The sequence below is a fragment of the Struthio camelus genome, chromosome 3 (genome assembly GCF_040807025.1).
Source record: "Struthio camelus isolate bStrCam1 chromosome 3, bStrCam1.hap1, whole genome shotgun sequence".
Classification (NCBI taxonomy): Eukaryota; Metazoa; Chordata; class Aves; order Struthioniformes; family Struthionidae; genus Struthio; species Struthio camelus.
In genome coordinates, this window is record NC_090944.1 from 139,385,632 (window position 1) to 139,405,686 (window position 20,055).

Consider the following 20,055-nt stretch of genomic DNA (forward strand, 5'->3'; position numbering starts at 1 on the left):
AATTCAACTGGCCACTACTTGCAAGGGGTGTATTTTTTAGGGGTCAGTGTTGGGGTTGATACTATTTAATGTCTTTATTGTGGCCTTAGATGATGGGACAGAGGGTGCCATCAGGCATGCTGGTGGGTGGTACCCAGCTGGGGGGGGTGGGGGGGGTAGGGACCACATGCTGGAAGGCAGGGCTCGGCTCAGAGGGAGCCAGTTGGGCTGGGAGTGGCAGGAGCTTCAGGGAGCTCAGCCCAAGCACGTGTGAAGTCCTGCAGCTGGGACCCACGCACCCTGGGCAACAGGGCAAGCTGAGGCTGGTAGGAGCTTTGCAGAAAAAGACCTAAGGGTCCCAGTGGGCAACAAGTTGAGCTCTTGTGAGTTAGAAAGCGTTTGCTGTAGGCTTGCAGGGATGCACCCGGACGGTTTTTCTGCAAGCCCACTGGTGGGTGGTTATCATGGTGCTGCTAAGAGCTGACGGTGGAGCCAGCCCTGCCAGCACGAGGTTGGTGGAAACCCATCCAAAGTATCACAGCAGGGCCAGCAGATGTCAACCTCTAGGACAAGCTTTTGACCCTTCTCACTCCCGAGGCTGCACAGCACCTGCAGGAAATGTAAAAGCAGGATTCCTGTTATGCCACTCAAAGCAGGAGGAAATACTACTGATACAGTGAGGGTTAGATACATATTGAGTAATTGGATCCCTTTTGAATAAGCAAATATGCATGATGATTATTTTTAGCACTGCATATTCAGTAGCAGCAACGATGCATTCTTGTATGCGGGGGGCTGCTGCTGCAGGAGCATTTCTCCTGATGCATCATAGTGATCTCAGCACAGCGCTGCACATAACCTCTTTGCAAAATTGTCCACTGTGCCTGGTCCCTGCTCCTCTGCGACTCGCTGGTTGAATCGCAGGTGGCTCTGTCCATCCCTGCGGGCAGAGCAGGTTTCTGCTGACCTATTTCTTGGCTTCCAGCTTCACCCTAGTCCTGATGCGCCTGCTCCGGAGATGACTATTAGGGGCCCTGACCCTTCCTCATGGCTTTCTTGATGATGATACACGTGCGCTAATAATAGGCACAGCAATTTGTTCTGCCCACTTATAATGATCCTGTTCTTTTGTAGCCGCTTCAGAGTTCACCGGGTTTGGCCTGGAGGCTTGTTAATAGACTCAAACGACAACCCCTTTGGACAACGGAGTTGAGTTTAAAAAGAGCCTTTTTGAAAGGAAGGCTCCTTTGAGTCAAAATAAATGTCTGTTTGAAACTGGAGTGAATGCTTTTCTTTCAGTTTGGTTTTTGTCAGATGTCAGCATCTGCTATCTTAGCCCCGAACCTGAGAGGAGGTGTGGTTCTGGGATAGGATTTTCCCCTTCCTTTTCCAGCTGTCAAAATACCCCCAACTTTGGAAAAATCAGAGCTCTGAAGAAAAGGCAACCTAGCTGCTTTCTGCCTCTTGAAAGGTCAAAGGGGAAAGATAGCAAGCAAGCCTGAACATGAGAGAAAAAGGGGGGAGAACTTTTTTGGAACCCCTGAAGCATGCTTTTTTAGTCCTGAGAAATCAAAAGTGGGGAAAATGATGATTCATATTCTTAAAGGTGTCCTTTTATAGGAGGTTGAGGAAAAGTGACCTTTTCTGATTTTGAATTCTGCAAAAGGATAAAGAAATGAAGTTTCCTAAGCTTCATCAGCACTGTTGCCTGTTTTCAGCATGCTTGCTTCTATGTTACTGTTGGCATGATGCATTTCTTCAGCCGCTCTTAGAGTTTCAGCGGGAATGTGGTCACGCTACACGGCTCTCTTGGGGTTAGGTTACCCAGTGTGTGGTGAAGTGGCTGGTTATCTCTACCCTTATTCCTTTGTACTCCTGCAGCCGCCCAGACCAAGGAGCAGCTACAGGTAGCTGAAGGGATGTTACAGAGACGATGGAGCAGTTGGACAGTAAAAATATGGTAAAAGGTAAAAATTCTTTCAGCCACCCTGGGAGGCGTAGGATCTCTAGGTTGGACTGAAGACCTACAAGGGCTCTTCCCACCAGCGCAGGTGATGCAGCAGTCGGATGGACAGGACAATGCAAAGCAGGCCAGAGCCACGCAGAGGGATTTGTATCTCCGTGCATCCTGGCAACTTGCTGTTTCCCAGATGCACGATAAGAATTGCAAACAATATCACCAGTCTGCGTGCAGGGACGCTCATAGACGTGTACAGAAAAAAGCTGGCCTCACCCACTCGCCCTTTTTGTTCCTGCGTAGAAGGGGTGCATCTGACTCCCATGACCAGCTCTCCTTCCTCTGCTGCCTCCATGCGCTGAGATCCCTTCCTGCAGGAGCTGTGCATGGTAGGACCCTGGATCACAGCCTTGCACTTTGCACCGCTGAAATCCCTCTCCTCCTCTCCATTTTTCTTATTGGTCCAAGCCTCAAAGTCTTCATGATTTTTTTTGCTTCCCATCCTTCATGTTGCAGAAGCCTCCAAGTTTGTATTATCAGCAAAACTGATCACAGCAGCTTTTGTGCCAAGATCAGTAATGACTAATAAGTTGTCTTGCGGCACCAGCTCAAACGCTTTCCTCCTCCGTCTTGGCAAGGGTTTGGGGTAGATCTGAGCCTCGTCGTTGGCTGTGGGGCTTTGCAGGGTGGCAGAGAGACTGCAGCGAGCTGGGGCTGGCTGCAAATTTGGGATGTCTGGGACACAGAAGACAGGAGCAACTGCAGTTAAGAGCAGATTTTCTACAAATGATCCAAGCAAGCCCAAACAGATCGGCATTGCCCATTCAAAGCAAGGGGGGCAAAACGTGGGAATCTAGGGGCTGTTTGGGAGTCGGTTCCAGCTGCTAACAGAAATAACGTCTTTGACAGACAACAAAAGATTAGTAGTCCACAAGGTTAATAGTCTCTGCTGCTCCTTGAGCTGTCAGTTTTCTGCACTGTTCATCAGTCCCTGGGAAATGGCCCCATCTCTGTTGCAGTTGAGTAAGTCGGATGAAAAAGAAAGCTTAGATCCCACGTGGGTGTGTGACTGAGAATGATAAACTGAGGCAAGCTCAACAGCGGTTCCTGCTACAGCCCCAGAGATGCGTGCAGCCCTTCCCAGGGCAACCAGACCCTCCACTTGCCCCATGGCCTTCAGAGCAGTTTGAGCATGCCAATGGGACCCAAGAGAGCAGCGATGCCACCTCTGCATTTGCTGCGCTGTGGTATTAGCCTCATTCACTGTCCAAGTAAGCTAGGAAGATATGTCCACGCATCATGGAAGAGTGAATTTAGGAAGTATCTGTCCAATATCTCTCTGCCCATGGGTGTGATGATTCCCGGAGAAGTACTAAAATGGGTTAAACTGGTAAAACGCAGCAGAAAGGTCATTCTGACTTCTTTCTGCTTACTATATAATTTCTGTTGAAAGGCAGGCTAGCAGAGTCAAAGCAGTGATGTTAATGCCATATCTGAGCTCTGAGTGCTGTAATTAAAGGGCTTTCAGAGCCCTGGGTGAGGCTGCAGGACTGTGACGGCAGAGATGCATGCTGACCGCGCTCTGTACAGCGGGTTGGTTTGTGAGCAGACGGGGACTGGGCTGCTGCTTCAGGATGCTCCCATGTTTGCCAAAAGGTCCAGCAGCTTCTTGGAGAAATCAGCCAGTGATCGGGACTTCTCCATGGCAGGGCAGCAAGCAAATCCGTCCTCTCCACTCCTGCCCGTTCTCCTGCCGCTCCGGGGCATCTTGGGGCAGCTTTACCCCCTGTCTCACAACCCACGCTAGTACTCCGACTTCTGCTTGTTTTGCCTTCCACCTAAAGAAGGTGCCTTAGCCAGCCAAGGCAAATAGGACATGCTTGCGGTCTCCAGCAGCTGGGCTGGGGACTTCGCTAACAGATACCCTGTTTTGCCGCTGCTCTTTTCTCTGTGCACCTCTGAGTGTTTTCATCCTGCTCGCTTTCCAGATGAAAGATTACAATGACAGGGGAGATCTTATAGCTGAGCTGGAAATGGATGCGCTTCAGAGGGCTTTCTAGGACTTGTGCAGCACAAGGGGAAATCGTGGAAATGGCATTTTACTTAATCTTCATATAACAGCAGCTGTTTTCTCCAGTCTTTTAAGCAACTTCACAGAAATCCAGGGGGAATTGTGGACTAAACCTTAAAAAAATTAGAATCTGTCGACACTTTTGTAGCGGAATACTGGATTTACAACACTAAGTTCAATTTTTCTTTTTTTTTTTTTTAAGCTCAGACTGTATGCCCACAAGAGAGTTGTGGATCGGTTTGCTCACCTTCCCATTTTTCCCTCTGTTCCAGATATTTTGCTCAGATTGTATTTATCATAACGTGCCATCTTCCTACTGCCGGTGTGAAAACTGATGCACACCATCAGTTAGGAGGCTCCGTTTGTTGAGGAGAGGTACTGAGGAAGACCACCACAAACCCACGAGGCACTGCGGTAGCACTGCCAAATGGAAATATCGTGGGTTCAGATTGAAATAGGCCTTATGCAAGCTAAGTCAGGTTGCAAAGGGATTAAGCACAGACCCAGCTGAAGCACGTGCCCGTGCGCTGTGTTGGACTGGAGTGACAGAGGTTGGAGGGGAACCTCCTTGGGAAATCAAGAGGCCAGCATCTTCTGAGACCACGAAATCCTGCTGGTGTTCTGACTTCTTTAGACTAGGATTTATTTAAGTAAAAAAAAAAAAAGAGTTTGGGGTTTGGTGCAATTTGCAGCTAATTGGATCTTCTCAAATGGCAAGTGAATAAACAAAGGGTCAGAGAAAGCAGAGCCCGTTGCTTGGGCTGCTACCAAGAACTGTTGTGGGTTGACACATTCCTCTCCTGGTCCAAACGATGACTTAATCACAAATTGGCACAAACCTCCTTCATTGGCAATTAATTTGCCTTTGAAAAGAGAGTGGCCGACCCCAGCTTCTGTGGGCTGCAAGCTTTGGGTGCCTGTGCTCCTTGCAAGGGCAGGAAGGCCACATGGCTGGCCTCTCTCCTGGCAGCTAGGCATTATTCCCGCAGGTGGGAAGGCGGCATGGAGGTGCCTGGCGGAGAGGGTGGTACGCAACAAGGGTCGCTACGCCACGGTCACTGCCCCTGCACAGCAAAACTGTTGACCTACTGACAAGTCCCGAGCTTCGAGCAAGGCAAGCTGCACTTGGGTTTTGCTGCCAGGCCAGTCACAGCGGCTGCTCCCTTTAAGTGCTGCTCGTGTCGCCAGATTTCCAATCTTCCCCTTCTTTTGATGCCGCTCTGTGTATTTAAATGAGCCTTGCTGGAGCCCTCGGGGAGACTGCCGACAAACCCACCGCTGTCTCTCCCTTGCAAACTGGCGTAGAGACCAATCTGCTGTGAGCCCGCTCTGCCTGTGATAAGTAGGCACACGCTGTGGTGAGAAAAAATAAGTTCTTGAGCAGATGAGACCGCTGGTTGCCACAAAGATAAAAGCAGCTGTGATTTTTCCCCACAGGGCTCCATTATGCCACATAATAGCAGAAGACTTGCACTCCCTGGGGGATTGCCGCATGTATCTGTGCAGAAAGGTTTTGTCGAGTCTTCTCTCTTCTGTAGAGCCAACGAGCAAAGCTTGGGCTTAAGTCATCTGAGGGATTTCCATCCTTGGAGGTTTCTAAGGTAAAGTCAGGACCAGCCTGACCTAGCGCTGGTGACAGTCCTGCTCTCAGAGCAGGAGATTGGACTAGAGACCCGCAGCAGCCCTTTCCCACCAGCATAACCGGAATTGCTACCAACTAGCGTTCTCCATACCCAATCTTTGCAAGCTTAGCCCCCAGCATCGCCAGCAGGACAGGCACCAGGCCCCCTGCACCATCCCCGGGCCAGGAGGAGCAGGACCCTCTGCTCAGCCCCGTGCAAGCTCATAGTAAAGGGCAAATTACCCTCCCTGTCCTCCCAGGGGTGAAAGGGAGCCGCAAGCTAGCCATGAGCAATGATTTGCGTCCAGAATGCAGCTCAGGTCAGCTTCTGCTCTGCTGCATTTCTATCTGCAGGTGGAAAGGGCTGCTGACCACCTGCACCAGACGCTGGTCCTACCATTTCCATCCAGAGTTCCAGAGTTTCTGGCTAGAGGTACCAACGTTTGCTTTTTTTTTTTTTTTGGAACGTTAATTTTACTAGACCACGTGTCCACCATCGTGGTGTAATCTCTTGGTTCTGCTCCAGAAAATGCAGAAGTCTTGGGCTGTTATTCAGGAGATGAGTCCTGCCAGGTGTAGTGGGAGATGTAAACATCCTAGATGTGGGAAGGAAAAACCAAAATGATGCCAAAGGGGGATGCAAGAGCTGGGAGTTTTCTCCCAAGTAGTTAATGGTCCATCAACAGCAGTGCTATTTTCTGCGCGGTGAGCGGGAGAAACATAAAACTTGGATCAAATGAGCTTGTGCTGTTGCAGATTAAATTAAACGGAAGGATGAGCAGGGACTACTCTGGAGCACGCAGGAAGGAGGTTGAGGAATTTGGTTTGTCTAAGGGTGCTAGGACATGCATGTGGAGATGTCTTGGGCTCTCCTATCATCTGGGATAGGACAAACCCACCCGGAACAGGTGTCCCAAGCAACAGGGGTTTTGTGGGGAAGGTCTATGTGAAAACCCCCTGCAGAAAGGGTGCTGGGAATAACCACAGAGCACACAAAGACTATTACATATTTGGGCTCATAAAATACAGGGAGGAGGTGAGAAGTGCCAAAAGGCCTTTTAAGTTAAGCAGAAACTAAATTTTCCACAGAATGCAGCGTGTGGAGTTCAACACACACTATGTTTTGGGTGGTTTCCCATGCATCTCCACAAAATACAAGGTTCATGGCACTTCTTTTCCCTGCTGATACAAGAAAGGTGTAGCAGCATGTTTATTGATTGCTTTTCTACGCTTCTAGTCCCTGTTTTATTCTTGATAGTACTGGTCCACTACTCACAGGAGGGATTAAAAGACTCCAGTGGGCTTCTCTGGAAGGAATTGGTTGAATTGATGTTACCCTTTCTCCCAAATTATTATCATTGTGTTTTGTTTTTTTCCCCATGGTGACATTTCACTGAAAATGTGAAAGTGTTCCATCTGGCTCTGCGACTGGTTGAAAGCCAAAAAAAAGATATCTTGAACTTTTCATTTGAGAAATAAATTTGTCAGAATTTTAGATATATAATATATTCCACAGGAAAAAAAAATCCAAAAAATGCAACAAGCTCTTTCTTGCCAGAGCTGGGTCACATCCCACCTTCATTCCAGCAGCTTAGAGACCGTGCTGGTGGTGTGACCAAGGTTCAGCTTCTGGTCCCAAGTTTTGTCTCCCATCACTGTACCCTTTGCAAAGTCCTGCGCTTCTCCAGAGTAGGTTGACTGAACTGTTTCCCACGGACACCTATGTATTCTTAAAAGATGAACAAAATATAAGTGAAGTACATCAAACTTACCTCCCGGCTTTGCGCATTTACAGAACTGACTTAGTTACAAGACTTTGGGGGGGGGGGGGGGGGGTTCTTTTTTAACTCCTATTGGGTCTTTGAACATAGTGACAGCTGCAGTTGATTGCAAATGATTAGTCATTCTTAAGCATGTCCTTTACTTTTGTATCATCTTGCCAATTCCCAGATGTTTTCAGGAGTGTGTTTTGTGTTCCAGCTAAAAAAGGATGGCTGCTGGGAACCTCTTGAAATGAAAATGTATTTCAAAAATAATAGAAAAGCATTTCAGCAGCAGATGTTCATTTTCAGCTTAGCAGTTCGAAACACAGGAGCCCAGGGCTCCCAGCGAGCACTGCCTTCTCACCGCCACTGCTTCCCCTCCAACCATGAGCGGTGTAGCCTATTGAAACATCAAGTTTAAATTACCAAAGAGGAAAAAAAAAACTACCAAAAGAAAACATAACATGTCCTGATGGTCTGTTCACTTACCTGAAATGAAGAAGAAAAATTATCTCCATCTCCCTTGTGGATGGATGTGTTTTTATAGCTGATGCTAACCTTCAGCTCAAAACAATCTGCTTTCTTCTTCAAGGTAGGGAAGAAAATGATAGATCTTTTCCAAAAAAAGGTTTCACGTGGCCGCTGCTTGATGTATTAACGTCATTGTGCCATAGTTAGGATAGGCTTTCTGGAGCCACTCAGTCATGACTTGTCACGGCAAGCAGGTATCCCCTTCTGAAAATCTGTATCAGCAGCAGATAAAGCGAGCAAGGAAGTTTGAGAACTGGTGGAAGTAGAACAAACTTCTTGGAGCAACCAAGCAAGAAAAAACACAGGTTTTTCCTTTGAACTGAATATTTCGCAATAAGAAGCTTCAACATTTCCAGTGCAAGTGAGCCTAAAATTCCAGTTTGGGGGGTGGGAGCATTTTTTTTTATTTTTGGTGTCATTTGGATGGTTTCCTAGTTATGAAATGTGAAGGTTTCCTACAGGAAGAGTTTTCTGAAGATGGCTGAGCTCTTGTTTCTAGCCTTGTCCCTTTGGTACCTGCAGGGACTAAGAATGGTGGAACACAACATACTTCTCTCTTACTCTTTGTGAAGTTATTTGTGCAGAACTAGGCCACTTAATGGGTCTTCTTAAAATGTCTCCACTTTCAACAGCAGCCCAACTGTGGTTGTCTTTTCTATCCAGAATGGGATGCAGCCTTAATTAGGCCAGCCCATTGTCAGGATAAGGTTGAGCAGGTCCTGCTATACCTGGTTTCTCTCAGAAATGGGATGGTCTTCTTCCAGAGTTGCTGTAAAAGGCCTCTGCTCTTTTGTCCCTGCACGTTCCCAGTCAGCTCCACCAGACCTGCTCACCGTGTCTTCCTCGCTAGATCTCAGAACAAACTTCCATTCTCTTTTGAGCCTGCTGATTGAATGCTAAAAACACCATGATTTCTGCTGATTGCACAAAAATGGCTAAACTATTTCCCTTCAGGTTGGCCAGAGAGGGCCATGAAAATGTCTTCCTGGGCAGTTTTTATGAACATATCTTGGCATCTGATATTCTTCGTGATCTTTCCTTGTCCTCCATAGAGAGTACCATAGGGTTTTGTATCTGGTCCCCCCTTTTTCCTCCTACCTTCAGTGCCACATCTTCATGCAGGATGAGGTGCCCAGGGAGGCATTTAAGTCCCTCTGTTGACTCTAACTGGAGGCCAGACAGCTAGTATATGTCACCTGCATAACTTGTACGTGGCTCAGGCTAGGAATCATGAACACTGTCCTTCATCCTCTTGCAGATTTACCAAGCGACTCCCATTGAGGCTGTCCAGCTCAGCTCTCCGGGCAGCAGCACCGGGCTCCCCAGATGCCTCGGCTCTGGGGTTTTGCTCAGCCACGGGTGGCGTTCCTGGGGGAGGAGGGTTATCTGCACCCTCTCTGGCCCTGCATTCCCACCACGGGAGGCAGAGATGAGCAGCCCCTTCCCTCCCGCTCTGGAGCAGGGCTGTGGGGACCACTAGGAGCTCCAGGCTTGTAGCTACGTTGTCCCCTTCACTGCTCAACTCTCCTATCTGGAGCTTCCTGAGCAGGGAATAGAAAAACACGGCTGCTGCTGCAAATCAGTGCCTCAGATTACTTAGCATTTTTGGAGGCTGACACATACCTTACCAGTGCTGATTTTTAAATAGCTTACTGAGTAGATTACGTGTCCGCCACGGAGTTTTCAAAGGGATTTTCACCCCCTTGCATAATATCTTCTTCCACCTTGCAGAGAATGGATTTCCTAATGTGTTGCTATAAAATTTGAGGTTTTTTTGTTTTGTGTGTATGTTAATTATCACTTTGGAAATCTTTGCTGAAGCGGCATTTTCCCAGCAAATAAGATGGAAATCCTGCCTGCCTAAGAGAACTAACAGAGCACCCAGAGAATGACTCTTGTGAAGACAGAGGAAACAACTGTGGAGGGAGAAATCTCTCCAAGCAGCGTTTTTGTAATTATGCATAAGCTTTTCAAAGAACTGATGGGGATTTCATATGGGGACTCGGGAGATGGGGAGACAAGGTAAAACAAGAAATCAGCCTCAGAGAGGAAGGGGAAAAGACTTGGCCAGGTGGAACAGGAGGGACCTCCAACTTCATGTCCTGCAGGGCACCATGACACTGCGTGTCTGGGAGGACTGCACTGGAATGCAGTCTCCCAAGACAAATTTTGCCCTTGACATTCGCAGCGATAACCTAGGCAGATGCCACCTGCTTTCAGGTGTATGTGTATACACAGCCAGACTCTGCTGGGTTTGCTCACAGTTGGTACTTACCACCAGTCCGGCCAACGAGCTCTTGGGAACCCTGTGCAATAATGAGTGGTTGGCCAGAGAAATCACCCTGCAGGCTTGGGTGCAGGGAGAAGAGGGACCAGACCCTTACCTCAAAACTTAAGCCCATAACATGGTTCAGATCCCAGGAACAGGAGTCTTGCCGGTCCTAATATTGCCTACCAGCTGTGACAAGGCTTTTTTACCTCTTCTAACTTGTTTTTCTCTTCTGAAAAATGAGACTACAAATGCGTCCCAAGCAAAGAAAGCACTTGCAAGGCAGAACGGTCATTTGGGATTAGATCTTCCCCTTGCTAACGTAAAGGGGAGCTGGTAGGGGCCTCTGCCTTCTCCTGTGCGAGTATGGAGGGGATTAACCCCAGCGCTGTTTGCAGAGCGCAAAGCAGTGGCACAGCCTGACTCAAGGAAGCTCAGCAACATGCCCCAGTTGTGTTAAACCACCAGCTCAGCCTCTTGGAATGAGCCCACCAGGGACACTCCAGCACACACAACACATGGCCTGTTTTCGGGGAGGACAGGGCATGTCCCACAGGGCAGGTGTGGAAGGCTCGCTGTGCCTCAACCTGCAGAGGTGTCAGCTAGCAACCCCAGGAAACCTGTTGTTTACTCTTTGGGTGCAGATGCAAGTGGGTGGTGGTGGGGTCCAACATACAAATGGTGCAGATCAAATTGAGACGGGAATAAACACAACCATTTCTAAACCATTAAGTGAATGAGGGGCAACTTTGTGATGAATTTCTCCGGACTGTAGTGCCACTCCGGCTAGGTGACCACTGATTCATGTTTTGTGGGACAAGAAGTGCTGGGGAGGGAGACGCCAACTTTTTCATAACTCTGTTAACACTTTATGTGTTTTGAATTTGTTTTTTTTTTTTACTTGTCATGTATTAAGTTCTTTTCAAAGCACGTTATCATTTCTAATACCTCTCCCATTGCAGCAAATGGTTTGTGGCAAGTAGGTTTTCTAATGAATCCCGGTCCAAAACTGCGAGGAGATCTTTTAGGAGCCTTGGGCAGGTGGTTGGGGCCAGCTGAGCGGTGGGGCAGCAGAAGGCAGCTGGGGGCAACTTGAAAGAAGCCAACCAGGGAACCCATCAGGGAGGGCCATTCTAGATCATCAGGACAGAGACCTGTCCCCATCTCCTATGCTCTGGTCTCCTCCCTTTCCGAGCAAACACCATTTGGCAGGTTTGCCTCTGATTGCAAGGAAGAACAAAAGCTCTGGCCAAAACCATCAGCAGCTCTAGGCTGTATCCATGTAACGTGAATCATTTGTCTTCGTATGTCAACCCAAAGAGGATTTGCATGAAGTATTTCTCCTAGAGCCTGTAATAATGTAGCGATGTGCCCTTAAAGACACAGCCTCTCCAGGTGACCTGTAAATCCTTTATACAGCATCTACCAGGACAGAGGAGGGCGTGATGTAAAAAGACCCAACACCCAGCCTGGGGTTTTACCCTTGACCCTGGAGCAATTGAGTTAGGACAACACGCCACTATAATTAATCCATCCTCGTGTCATCCCCAGTTATCGCAACCTCATCCTCTTCCTGTGAGAGTCCATGGCGGCACGGTCCTTGGCTGATGGGGAAGATGAGCGTGACTATGGGGTCCAAATCCACCAGGGGAGGTTGTGCATGGAGAGAGGGCGGGACGTGATCATGCACCCAACCAGCTCTTCCCTCCCGCAGGCTGGTAAGGAGCCTGGTCTCTTCCCCTTGCATGTGGAGGCATCCATGACCATATTCCCTCCTCTCCATCTCATTTCACCTGCTCCTCTTCCTCCCCAGGGGAGGAGGTTGGGAGCAGGACAGTGGAAATGGGAAGTCTGCCCCTGTGGTTTGCTGCTTCTCTAGCCCCTAAGCCCCTAAGACTAGGGTGGGTTGTGACTTCAAGGCGATTTGTGCACTGTGGATGCTCAAATCCTTGCTCTGCGGGGAGAGCTGAGGTCCCAGGTCTCTTAGGTGGCCACGAAAAATTTCAGCCTGTCTTTAACACCCTCCAGGGCCTCCAGAGCTCTGCATCTGCTGAGGTCACAGAGACCCCACCGACACATCCCTCTGCTCCTCAGCATGCAGACGGATTGCTGCAGAATTCAAGCCGAGTGCGTTTCATCTGAGCCTACACTGGTTCATGTGAGTCACTGTGTGGAAAACACGGAGAGGGTAAGAGCCTCTCCAGAGATGTTTCTGGATGCCTCACGGCAGCTAAGAAACCTCTAACGGTTTCCGAGATCAATTCTCCCAATAACATTCAAAGAGCCTCTCATTTACGTGCTTTAACCTTGTTCGTTCTGAGAGCCGAGGTCACGCAGGGAAAAAGCTCGTGCAGAACAACAGCACCAGAGAAAAAAGGCAGAAAAGACACGCAGGGTAACTCCATCTCAGGCAGTTATTAACATTTCCAGCAATAGACCTTCAAGCACTCTCTCTATATATAGCAATTAGTTAAACCTTGTAGTTAACTGACATGACTCCAAACTGCATCAGACATCCAAGCCTTCAGGTAAGAGTGCAGCAGCCGTAAGCACAGCACGGATGCTTTTGAACAGAAATACTCAGCTGTTCCTGTAAATTATGGTCCCCTTTCCTCCATCAGCCTCCCAGCTGATGGAGAGTGTCAGCGCAGTGATACTGAGTACGTATTTATTTCACGAAGACCAGGTAGCCAGCAGCGAAACAGGTAGAGCTCTGTAACATCGCAGCGGGGTTTTGACTCTGCGGCAGGGCTGCAGTTATCTACGGCTGTCCTCAAAAATGCTTGTTCGTGCACGAGCAAAGTAACTGAAATTGCTCTGTTCATTTTCCTTGCTGTTTGCTGCCAATTAGGGATTGATAAATAATTGCCATCCTAACGAAATGGTGACTGGGTGTGACCCTGGCAGTGAGCTTTCGATGGCAGACTGCAAAGGGGAGACAACGTGTGCTGGGAGGGTTGTCAGGGCAAAGAGGACCAGGTGTGTCAGGGCTGAGCCCTGGCAAACTCATGACCTCAGCCGGGCTGGGAATTGCCCTGAGTTATTCCTCAGCTGTGCAAAAACATGGACTTTGCTTTACTGATGACTCTGAACCCCTACATCAAGCTCACTGTAACTGAGTGTCACCAACTTCTAGTAAGGCAAAACAACAGTATCGGGATGGAAAGGAAGTCAGGGCAGAGGGAAAGGTTGTGGGTTGAGCAAGATACTTTAAACGTTCTTTGGATCTACCTGCAATACAGAGAAATTTTGAAGGCAAGGCCCTGAAACACTGAAAATGTGGTGAAAATATCAAGGCCTTTTTTTTTTTTTTTTTTTTTTTTTAAATCATGAATCCCACGGTTTTGGGCAGGAAGGGATCTGGGGGCATTTCTAGTCCAGCCTAAATTCAAAGCAGGACTGGGTTCCAAAGCAGCTCAGAGACAAAAAGCACTGTGAACCTTGGAGTGGCCAGATCATGATCCTGAGCTAATGGGTCACCTTTGCAAATAGGCTCTTGAAAACAGGACGCCACTGGTTTCATCTGCAGTTACCTCCTCTGAGTCATCAGCAGGGATATAACACGCACAGCCCCTGCTTGGGGGTCAGAGGGGTTGAGGGCAGTCCCAAATTTAACCCACCTGCGTGGCTTCCTTCTCTAGGGGAAAAGTGGTCCTGAGGTTGCAAGCTGTGGGGTTTTAGGAACACCTAGGTCCCCTCTTCCACCCACCCTGCCAGGACGCCGCTGACTGCTTACAACTAAGCAAAACAGCTCGAGCGCAGAAGAGTCAGCGCTGCTCCGCCGCCCCAAAAACCTGCACCCGAGCAAATTGCCTGAACGCGACTGCGAGGTGCCACAACGTATGGGCGGCAAGGGAAATTCATCAGATAAATCTCTCACAAAAGAAAACGATTTGTTTGGCTCTAACAGGAATCCCGAAACGTTGGTATTTCTACCGCTTCCCGAAGAGCTCACATCCTCTGGTTTTGCGCACGAGAAACCTGCAGATGATTTCCACCTTAGGCTAGAGTCGGCTGCAGTCGAGCTGTATTCCCTTTTCAAGCTTTCACCAGCCAAGAGTGGAACCAATCCATTCAGCACACATTTCTGGTAACATAATTAGCTAACTGAGCTCCTTTGTCTCCTTAACTCTGAAATGTTACACTTCCCTTCCCAACCACTTAAATGGATGCAAAATTAAGTTGTCTTTGGGGTTGTTCTCGTGTCGGCACGCTGTTTGCTCAGAAAGCTTATCTGCAGCGCCAGGACAATCTGCCACTTAAAATGCAACAGCTGGGGATATCTTATTTCTCTCATGCTTGCTCTGAAAGCAGAGGTGTTCTTAATTATTTTTTAAAAGGCTCTAAAGCAATTAAAAGAGTGACAGGAGATGTGGTATATTACCAGTGCCAAATATGATTCAGACAAACTGTCACTAGAAAACGTCTTTGGTGACAATTCGAAGGCCTCCAAAGTCTATTATTAAAGCCAGTTGGTTTTTTGTTTTCTTTTTTTTTTTTATCCCCCCCCACTGCCAGCTACGGTGCTAAACATCATCTTGGATCTAGCAAACTACAGGTTACTGCGGAGGGCTCCATCGTGCTTTATCCTCTTCTCTGGCACTGGGCACTCGTGGGATATCGAGGCAGCAGCTGGCGTCAGCCCGCGCGAAGCAGCACGGGCGCCGGGCAGGCGATTTCCTCGGGCATGGCTGGGCGGAAGGAGCGCGTGAATTTCTCCTGGTGGTCATCCCAGCCGTCCCCAGCTTGCAGAGCCATCCGCCAGGGAGCCCATCCGGCGTCACGCTGCTCAGCTTCGGCATCAGCTCGGCTCCGGCCAGGTGAGTTGCGAAAAGCTCCGAACATCTTCCGAAACTGGGCATTTTGGGTGTTTGTAACCCAAAAACGGAGGAGGGGAAATAAAAAAAAAAAAGCTTCGGTGTAACACAGTACGTTCTTCTGTTAGCTTTCACTTAGTTTAGAGGGCACGCACCCTTGTTTCAAAGCGGTCCAGCCGGAGCGGAGCGCGGTATATCTGGCGTGCAGCCCCCTCTCCCAACCTCGAACCCCTGGACTATTTTCAGATTATGCCTGGAACAAACAAGCCCGTTTCCAGCCTTCGAACCCCTCCTACAAATTTTCTTCTTTTTTGGCTGGCATTCTCCAAATAACCTCCTACCGCTGCTCTTCCGTCAGCTCGCAGCTCTCCTTTCAGTTAAGTTCACGTTGGTAGGCTAAAAACCGAGCAGGGATTGACGAGATCAGTCCCTGATCGGGGATCTGCAATGGATGGGTTTTAATTGCTGTTATCCCTTTTTTGGGACGCTTTTTGCTTTCTCTCCCCAGGCCAGGGGTCAGGTTGAGGGGGGAGTTACCTTCTTCTAACAGACCGGATGTTCTCCATCCATCCGCGTCCTCCCCCTTTCCCAAACTCTGCCGCCGGCTGAAGTTTTTGCACATCCCCGGCTCGCCGTCAGAGGGGCTGCAGTCGCTTGCAGCCCTTGCTACAGCCGAACTACACCGTTTGCAAGCCGGAGGGCCACCGCGAGCGGGTGCCCCGGTGGGCTGGAGCTTGGCTTCACGCAAAACCCTCCCGCCTTGGTTTGGTTAGGTTCTGCCAGGGACGGAGCCGAGGGCTTGGCATCGCTGGTTTTAGTTAAAAACGTGGCGCAGAACCGGTACCTCCTCTGTAAATACCGCTCTTGAGCGCTTTAAGCCCTCAGTGGCTGAGCTCTGGGGCAGCTCATTGATCCCGCTCGGTGCGGCCGGCGGCGGCGCTCCTTTGGCCGCCCCGTGCCTCCAGCCTGGGGAGGGAGCGCGCGGGGCCCGGCCAGGTGCGGGAAGGGCTGCGCTGTTGGGATGGGTGCCTTGCGCGCGGGTCTCTCTCTGGGAGCGTAATCCCTCTTGGTTGCCCGGCTGTCTTCTGGGAGCTGCTGCTGAGCCAGCTCCGCTCACGGCCTGCGGATGGGGGCTGTCCCATGGGAAAGGGGGAAGGAATGAGCCTCCGCGATGGAGTTGGAGCCAGATGTGCCCTCAAGTCGGAGAAAGCCTGGAAAGGGGAAGGGCAGGGGTGGAGAAGAGAGGTTTGATAGCCCTGGCAGCGGAGAGCCAGAGCGGAGCAGCACGCCGCCGTCCAGGCGGTTGCAGGACGCAAAAATCCTCCCGCCGCTTAGACTGAAAGGAGCTGCCGGCCAAGCAGCGCGCTTCGCATCTCCTCCTCCTCCTCCTCCTCTCGCCTCCCTGGCTCTGCTTTGCCCCGAGAGCTTTTCCTTCAGCTTGCAATATGTCAAGCGGCGCGCCCCGCTCTGCGGCGAAGCGCCGGCGAAAGCCATCCAGGCATGGCGGGTATCTCTTCTGACAAGCGCATGATGCCCCACTGGCTGCGGCGCCTCCGATCGCTCGGGATTTCGCCCGGGGAAAAGGGCAGCAGCAAGGGCGTTTGGCACGGACGGTCCTCGGACACAAGGCGTCCTACCAGCCTCGTTCAAACCGCCCGCCCAGAGTTGCTGAAACCAGCCCCAAAAAAAAGGTTTTAAAAAAAACCCGCGCTGGACCGCGAGTCAGCAGAGGTAGCGGAGAGCGGCCGGGTGCGGGGCTCGTCCCCGAGAGCGCGGGCCGGCTGGCGGGGAAGCTCTGCAGCTCGGCTGAGCGCTCCCGTCACCAGGATCGGGCAGGCTGCAAAGTCAATCTTGACATCTGCCTGCAGACAGCAATGCTCCCCCGTGGCCAAGCCAAAGCCACGCGCGCAAGGGGATTATTCTCTTTTTTAGACGTGGAGAGAATCAGCCAAGAGCTGGGGAAAAAAGCTGCTCGGGAAAGAGGCAGAGCAAACGCGAGCCTTGATCGCAGAAAGGAGGAGAGCAAAGCAGGAGCCGCTCACGCAGAGCCCCGCGAGCGGCGGGACCCCGGGCGGCAGCAGCGAGGCCGAGACGTCGGCCCGATAAAAGACGGCGCAAGGCAGCGCTCAGATCTTTCGAAGGGGCGTTACACTCCTTTCCTTAGGACTAAACTGTGAGCCAAGCTCGCTTCCTGTTTTGTAGGAAACGGTCATTCTCGACGGTGGCTCGCTCTGCGCCCGCGACTGGAACCGCACGCGGTGCGATTCCCAGGGCGTTCGTTCAAAAGGCAGTGTTGAAACGCGACGGGGTAGTGAATTCGTTTTGCCTTTTCTTGGAAGGTTCCCGTCCTTTGCCCCGTGTTCCCGAGTGCTGCTGCCACGGCCTCACGTGGGCTGATAAAACTTTTTAGACAGAAAAACCTGCTGAACGCAGCTTCCGTTTCTTGCACATCTGAAACGGCTTTCGCATGTCAAAGCGCCTCTGCTCAGACTGCAAGCAAAGCTTGGCAAAGTACTCTACATCCCAGCGACGTCTGAGCGCAGAAGAGGTCACCTTGATCGCACGGCGCGCTTCTGTCCCAAGAGCGCTGAATAATTTCACTAAATAGTAAAAGGTTTGGAATTTGGTGAGCTTGTCTCGGGGACGTGTGTCCTAGCCAGAAGATTTGCAGCAATCTGTCGTAAGGATTTGGGCATCTATTGATGGCTTTACAACATGACGAATTTAGTAATAGCGAGCCAGCAAAGTCTGTCTGTGCGCTGCAGCTTTTTCGAGGAAATTGCTCCATTTGCATTTTTCCATCCTGCCGGAGCAGAAAATCAGAAAATTCACCACAATTTCTCTCTCCTTTCATCTGCGCAGGGAAGCAGACGGCCAAACGGACAACCTCCGGCCCCGAGCCATTTGAAGCACATTGCACAAAGAAACTAGAGAGGCGACTTGAAGGAAAAGTTGGCCACGTGCATTTGAAGACCAGCTTGTGAAAGGGCCCAGCAACACAGCCAGAGCGGCTCTTGACAGCGGCTGGATTAGCAAAGGGTCTCTATCACTGTTACAGGTTTTGAACACGCCGCACATCAAAGGAAGGCAAGAAATGATAAGAGCCCCCCCTTAGAGCCAGCCTGCTCTCCGCTACCAAAACCAGGCTGCAGGCAGGAGTGATGCACCCCTCTTTTTCCATTTAACGTGTCACCATTTACGCTGGTTTTTCCATTTGTAATGTACTGTAACCGTTCGCGGTGCTCAGTGTGAGAACACGTTATGACTATTAATAGCCACCAAATACAATAAATCCCTATTACCTGCCGTTCCGGGGAGACAGAGTAATTTCTTTGTGTAATGGGCTCGCTAAGGAAAATACGTAGCGTGCATTTCTGAGAGCGTTTCAGAAAGGTTTAAGACAGCGGGAGGATTTTGTTTGAGGATTTAGCTTTATCTGGCAACCAAGCTGTAATATTAAATCCTCCTGAAATCTGCCATCGAAAATTCAAGGCTGGGTATTATTAGAACGGCTGCTCTGGCTGATTTTTTGAGCGAGGCACAGCAGAGCTGGACATCGTGCCCCGGCTAGGGGGAGGATATTAAAACGCGGGCCGGCTAAGGAGCAGGGGAGCTGCCTGGTTGCCGCCGCGTTGCCCGCGCCGTGAGCTAAAGAGACCGCCAGCCCGTTTCCATGCGAGACGGAAAAAGCCTGCCGGCAGCCAAAACCTGCTTCTGCGCCGAGTTTAAATTTAAAGGAGTTAAACTTCACTGTGTTACAAAGGCAAAAATCCAGCGATAAAGGGGGTTTTTTTGTTTTTTTTTCCCCCCCTTGGCCCCCGATGTTAACTGTGAACCGGACTGCTGCTTTGTGAAGGGCCGCCATCATCCGAGAGCAGCTCTGCAAAGCGGTGGCAGGTCTGCAGGACACTGACGTCCGCGTCGCGGTCTGGGCCGTTCCTTCCCTGCCCCTTCCTAAGGCGGCTACTGCACCCAAACCGGCCAGTCCCAGCGAGTCACGGGGAAACCAGTCCAACCGTCATCGCTCGAGCGGCCCGCGGGGCCGAGCGCGGCTCGCGAGGGAAGGTGCAAAGCGCCGGCAGCTGCTCCTCCACCCAACGCTCTCCCGATGCCGCTCCTCCGCCTGGAGCCGCTCTTCGGTGAGGGCCTCCTCGGTGCCGCTTTCCCGCAGCAGCTCTTCGCTATTCTGTGCGAGTTTAAGGCGTTCAGGCCGTTCTCTGCTATTAAAAAGCCGAAACCCAGAGGCTGTATCAGTGGCTTTTGTTGTCTGCAGAGTTGCGCAGCAGCCAGACCTGGACTTGGCTTGCCTCTTGCTCGGCTGGTCACTCTAAAGCCGTTTCTCATCTTGATTATCTAACGTAAGAAAACGCATTACTTTCTGTTTGTCACGGAAAAGGGAGAGCTCGCCGGCCCAGCCGAGCGGGGCCACGGTTGCCACCTTCTTCAACTCAGCTTTGCGGGGAAGCAGCGCACCCGGTAGCATCCGTTAAAACAAACGCGGTCTTGTCCTACCAGGACAAGCCAGAAAAGAGGTTAAACGCCGTTCCCCAAGGGCAATAAACCCACCGGGCCGCTGGAGCCTGGAGCTCCCACCAGCCGCCCCAAAGGTGCGACGGCTGCAGCTAAGCAGGGCTGCCGGTTCCCGCGGCGGCCTGGCGCGGGCAGGCTCGGGCGGCGCAGCCGCAGCGGAGCCGAGGCCGTCGCGTTCGTACCTCGTCTCGTCCAATTCGCCGAACTGAAGCTCGCTTTCGTTTTGTCTCTTTATGCGCCGTCGAGCAGGCAACTAACGCGACCCACGCGAGCGGGAGTATCTTAGTGCGGCGAGGCCCTTCTGATTCCTGCCGCAGCTCGTTACTGACGCGCTGCCCGGCTAGCGCGACTCCAGCTTCACAGCTCCCGTTTGCTCTGTCTCCGGTTAATCACTGCCAGTTTTAGCCCACTGATGGTAACTGGTAATTTACTGCAGCTCTATCTGTTTGACAGACACCGATTTCATCCCGCCACCGACGCTTCCCCCCTTTCTGGGATCTGCTGCGCGCAACTTAAA

General features: G+C 50.7%; 1 long non-coding RNA gene across 2 annotated transcripts in view; it reads left to right on the forward strand.

The window, feature by feature from the left end:
• LOC138066895 (uncharacterized) overlaps window positions 1–19,408 on the forward strand; it is a 53,927-nt gene extending 34,519 nt beyond the window's left edge. Inside the window, exons 3-5 of one of the 2 annotated variants that reach the window (XR_011140557.1) lie at window positions 14,102–14,281; window positions 14,710–15,011; window positions 17,871–19,408. This is a non-coding gene — a long non-coding RNA (uncharacterized lncRNA). Of the gene's footprint in view, window positions 1–14,101 lie in introns of both variants that reach the window. The other variant, XR_011140556.1, reaches the window with a different exon arrangement.
• Window positions 19,409–20,055: the final 647 nt, after the last annotated feature.